Consider the following 5556-nt stretch of genomic DNA (forward strand, 5'->3'; position numbering starts at 1 on the left):
TCCTTCCTTTCTTTCAATACTACTGTAAATAATTTTTTTTCCCCACACATGTAATGTATCTTTCTTTCATAAGCATGTAATAAAACAGAACACGCGTAGGGTGATGGTGAAAAGAGACTAAAAGAAACTCTTTTCTATCCACTCTTTATACTTTTCTTTCATATTTTTCCCCTTTTTTTTTCTAACATGCTGTTAGGTTAGGACGAAGTTACCAGATTAACCACCGATTGCGCCCGAATGGCGCAGTGATAAGACACTCGTCTTCCACAATGACGGTTACCATCAAAGTCCATGGGTTCGAATCCAGGAATAGAACGTCAGTGGGTTCTTTACCTAGAGCGCATGGGGCGACCACCGATGGATTGAGCCTTTTTTTCCCACCCAACTCCACTTGTTGGAAACTGCCGTATGGCGATATATGACCGGAGTTGGTATGCGGCTAAAATAGATTTATATCACCGATTCGTCAAATCGAAATAATCCAAAAGCTTGTATGCGAAGGGGTTAATATCAATTTGCTATTTATATATAAAATTTTTCCAGCCATTAAAAAATTCATATTAAGATTTATTTTCATTCGATTTTCAGTAATAATCAGTGAAAATAAGTATTTGCCATCAGCAACAGAACTGTCAGAATCACTCGATGTCGTCCATAATTTCTTTGGCAAAAATCTCTTGGTGATGAAGAAGAAATCCTTGTTATGTACAGTATCTCATTTAGAGAAAGGATGCACAACCTCCGTCCCGCCAAGGGGGTTCAATCAACACCAGCTGAAGTACCATCTGCTCTAACTGGTGTTGGTTCAATCCGGCCCGCGAAAGGTCTTCCGGTAAGTATCAATGAACTCAACACGTTGAATACCTAGACTGACCATATTTCTTTCAATAAAAATACAGAAACCCAAATAAACCCAAAAATAGTCATCATGGCAAATAAAGTTGCTAAGTACAGCAAAAAAATTACCAAATGCAAGCAAAGTTGCCATTCATAGCCGAAAGATTTATCAAGGCAAGTGAATTTGACATTTACAGCCAGAAAAACAAAATTCAAAGGCAAGTTTTCAACTTTCGCCAAAATTGCTGAAAAATTGCCAATCTCGGAAAATGATACGTACTGCCAGTTAAAATTCGATTCACCAATATAACGCACATTTTTTGACAAATATTAGGAGATGAATGTATTTACATTACTATAATTGATTGTAATTAGAGTCATAATTTGTCTAATCTGATTTATATCAGTAATGAAAATAATGTTAATTGTTGATTTCAAAAATTTAATTTCTTTGAAAATATGTTTAAAAAAACCGAGAAATTTTTTATTTAAAAAAAAAGATTTTAATGGCCAAAATTACAGAAATACCCCGTAAAGTAAGGGTCCTTCTTTGTACATGGTGTCTTATAAGCCTTAACTCGACCTTCATCTCATCAACCGTTCGTTGTAGAGGAATAGTTCCGATCAAAAAAATGTGTTCACAAATCACCTTGTACTGGTTTCGACAGTGAAAATGCAGTATGTCACAAAATTAAAAAAGTCTAGTATCTTTACGATCCTCACCCCCCCCCCCCACCCCCATGTTCTAACTTCCAATTAAAAAGTTATTGTCCTGTCTGTCCTGAGGCCAAGAAAGAAATTCTCACGTTTCCAAGTGCAATATTTGCATTCAGAAATCTGAGAAAAGTTAAGGAAGAACAACTAAAACTAACGGGCAATTCTTTAACGGCTTCTTTACCTCATTTATGTTGTTCTTTTCCAACTTTCCTCCAGGTTTTGAAATCAAATATCTCAGCGAATATTGCTCTTAGAAACGTGAATTTCTTTTTTCGTTTGCTCAATAGAGTCAGAGCAACAACTTTTTAACTGGGTTTTTTAGGACAGAGTCTTCATAAAAAATTAGATTTTTATTTTTTATTTTGGGACACACTGTATTTTCACTTTCAAAACTGGTGCAGGTTGATTTTTGAATACATTTTGAACGTTTTTTAGATTAGAACCATACCTCTACGACGAATGGTCGAGGACTTACAGGACACCCTGTACGTAAGTTTCTGGCCCGCGATTGATAGAAATACCGCATATCTGGCCCACTTACTGAAAAGGTTTTGCACCCCTGATTTAGAGTGATTGATATCCCTTATAGCAACAGCTAGGCACGTTTTCTCTGTTTCGTTCCCTAGCATGAATCAACAAGAATCCTTCTATATACATTATGTTACGGTAAATGTGATAAATCCGGTCAATATGCATAATCGCCGAGCATTTTGGTAAAATTAATAAATATCCCTTAATTAGTCACTTTTCCCGGCGATTATGCGTAGTGCCCTCTTTCTCCTAATCGCCCACCGCTCTGGCCCACCGCTCTGTTTCAACGAAAAGATATAAGCAGGTGGTCAAAGGCCTGTGCCATGCTGGGAAAAAAAATTGCATAGTACCCAAGCATTGTCGGTAAATTTAATATATATAAGCAATAAAAAAAATTACCAATTTTTACCGGCGATTATGCATAATACCAAAGCGTCGCGTCGTTGGTAAACATAATAAATTGTACTATATGATTATTCGTTCATGTATTGTATTGCTACATCGTGGTACGATCGTAAAATTTATTATATCGGGGTTCGACTATATTCATCACACATACCAGACTCATTTGAAATTTTCTTCATATTTATTAAATTTTCCAATTACACTAGGGTAATATGCGTAATCACTGATAAAGACGATAAATTTCAAGTATTTATCAAATTTACCAACGAAAATTGTTTGTTATGCATAATTGCCGGTAAAAGTGCTAATGTTTTCTGTATTTGTCAAATTTACCAACTAATTTAGGTATTATGTATATTCGCTGATAAAAGTGCTAAATTTTTATCAAAGTTGCCAAGACGATTGGCAAGTATGCATTATAATCATCATTATTATCACTTTTACCATAGCTTATACACTTCTGAATCTCATTTAACATTCGGGCCTTCAATTATAATCACAGCTTGGTTTCCGATGATACGAACTAAACCGTCTTTCGCACTTTTTGCTCGCTATTCAAATTATCATACTAATAAGAAAAATAATTAGAAATGACCATAAAGTGGTAAGGCATTCGAAAAATTTCGAATTCATAGAAGAATAACGGAGATAACTTTCCAAGTCATTCTCTTGTCTTGTATAACAGAATCCTAAATACAAACAGGGTAGACAGACAGGGTATAAGATAATCTAATCATGATGAAAAGCGTATGCAAAATTATTCAAATCCCGATCCGAAATTTCCTTTCTGGCTTCCTCTCTTTTAAAATAAATCGCTCGTGAGACGTTCTCCTCGTTATATTTCATGAAATTTTAAGCCCACTCAAGGAAAAACAGAAAAGAAAACGCATATATCCCCGGTAAATATCCCGGATATTTGATGGATATGAGAGACACTCCCTCACTCTATCGCTCCCTTTCCTGCTGGCTATTTTTATTATTATTACTACTACTACTATTACTATGCTAGACTCAAGAATAGAGCTTTCCAAAGAGAAATATTTTAACATCTTATAAATATTCGATTAAGTGAAACCGAAACTTATTTAAATGCGTATTCAAATATTTTTTTGTAGCCATGATGAATAAATTCTCATTTCATTTGTAAATTGGGCTCTTTTTTTCAGATATTTGTGCCACTTTGTCGCATTATATGTCGGAAATACTTTATATTGTGTTAAAAATGGTTTAGTTTCAGTCCGTATTTATAAATAGTTAAATTGTAATCGCATTTTATTTAATGGCTGTGACCGAATGCTTTCATATGAGATTTTTTCGCAAGTTTGGGAGCGTAACAAGTCATTTGGGGTCATTAACAAAATGATCGGAAGAGAACATTACAGATCATACATGCTCTATCCGTGGTCCGCGGGCCAAATGTGGCCCCCGAGTCATCTGATGTAGGCCACGACTTCAAACCTAATTTTCAAAAATGAGTACAGCGGCGCATGAGCAGGTCACTTGAATGACTTACCGCATATTTGGATATCACTTGTGTAGCATGCGGCATAGTTCCAGAGCACAAAACACAGCACATTTCAGATTACTTAAGTAACCAGCAGCACATTCCAGGCAAAAAAAAATTTTTAATTTACATTTTTTTTTAATTTACATTTTTTTTATTAATTATTATTTTTTATTGATTTGTGTTTAATTATTTTTATTCATTTCATTTCATTTGTTTATTCTTATTTTCTTTTTTGTTTTCATTTTCTCTTCTTTTGTTTTTCAAGATGGTTTTCAAGAACAATTGGCAAATATTTTGTGACAGTTGGCGACGTGCTGTATTTACTATCCCGTTTTGCAGGGGTCTTCAACCTTTCAGAGACTGGCTGGCCAAATTTAAACTTGCCACGAAGCCCACAGGCCACCAAACTCATGTCATTTAGTGACATCTTGATAGAAGGGAGATAACGAGTTATACATGGACTTCCCGAGTTGAACAGGGACAAGAATAATTAACTTCTATTTATTGTGGAATTATTTCTTTTATTAATTTTCAATTTTGATCTGTTCTGAAATACATAATTTTTTCCCTTATTCTGGAAAAGTTATTAATTAAATTAATTAATTCTGAGATTAATTTTAATCGGAAATCACTTTCAATGATTCTTTAATTATTTATTTCGGTAATTCAGAAATTATTTTCTTTCTCAATACATCTTAAACCATTTCTTTCAATAATTATGCAGTTACTCTTCTATTGATTGTGAAATAATTTCTATCAGAAAATATCAAGTTATCTCATTGATTTATAAGTTTATTTTTTTTACTAATTCTGAATATTCATCAATTTGTTTCGGAACTATTTCTTTCATTTAATCTATAATTATTTGTTTCACTTATTCTAGAATTATTTGCTTCATTTATTCTAGAATTTATTATTTGCTTCATTTATTCTAGAATTTATTATTTGCTTCATTTATTCTAGAATTTATTATTTGCTTCATTTATTCTAGAATTTATTATTTGCTTCATTTATTTTAGAATTTATTATTTGCTTCATTTATTCTAGAATTTATTATTTGCTTCATTTATTCTAGAATTTATTATTTGCTTCATTTATTCTAGAATTTATTATTTGCTTCATTTATTCTAGAATTTATTATTTGCTTCATTTATTCTAGAATTTATTATTTGCTTCATTTATTCTAGAATTATTCTTTGACTTATTCTAGAATTATTCTTTGACTTATTCCAGAATTAATGTATTATTTCTTTCATGTATTCTAGAATTATTTCTTACATCAGTTCCGAAATTATTTGTTTCATTAATTCTAAAATTAATCCTTTTCCAATGTTTTCAACTATTTTTCGAAAATGATCGCTATGACACAACAAAACAGTTCCGAGGACAAAATGTGACCCACGGGCCATGCATTGAAGACCCCTGCCGTATTGTTTCAGGTCTAAATGAAATATGGTCAATTCCATCCGTTAATATTCATTCGCCATCAAAATCAATTACAATTTTACCTCTAATTCAGAACGAAAATAAAAAAAAATATATAAAAATTTCAAAGCATT

The sequence above is a fragment of the Pholcus phalangioides genome, unplaced genomic scaffold, assembly GCF_987345545.1.
Source record: "Pholcus phalangioides strain wild (caught in Gottingen) unplaced genomic scaffold, Ppha-v1.0 ptg000004l_1, whole genome shotgun sequence".
NCBI classification, from domain to species: domain Eukaryota; kingdom Metazoa; phylum Arthropoda; class Arachnida; order Araneae; family Pholcidae; genus Pholcus; species Pholcus phalangioides.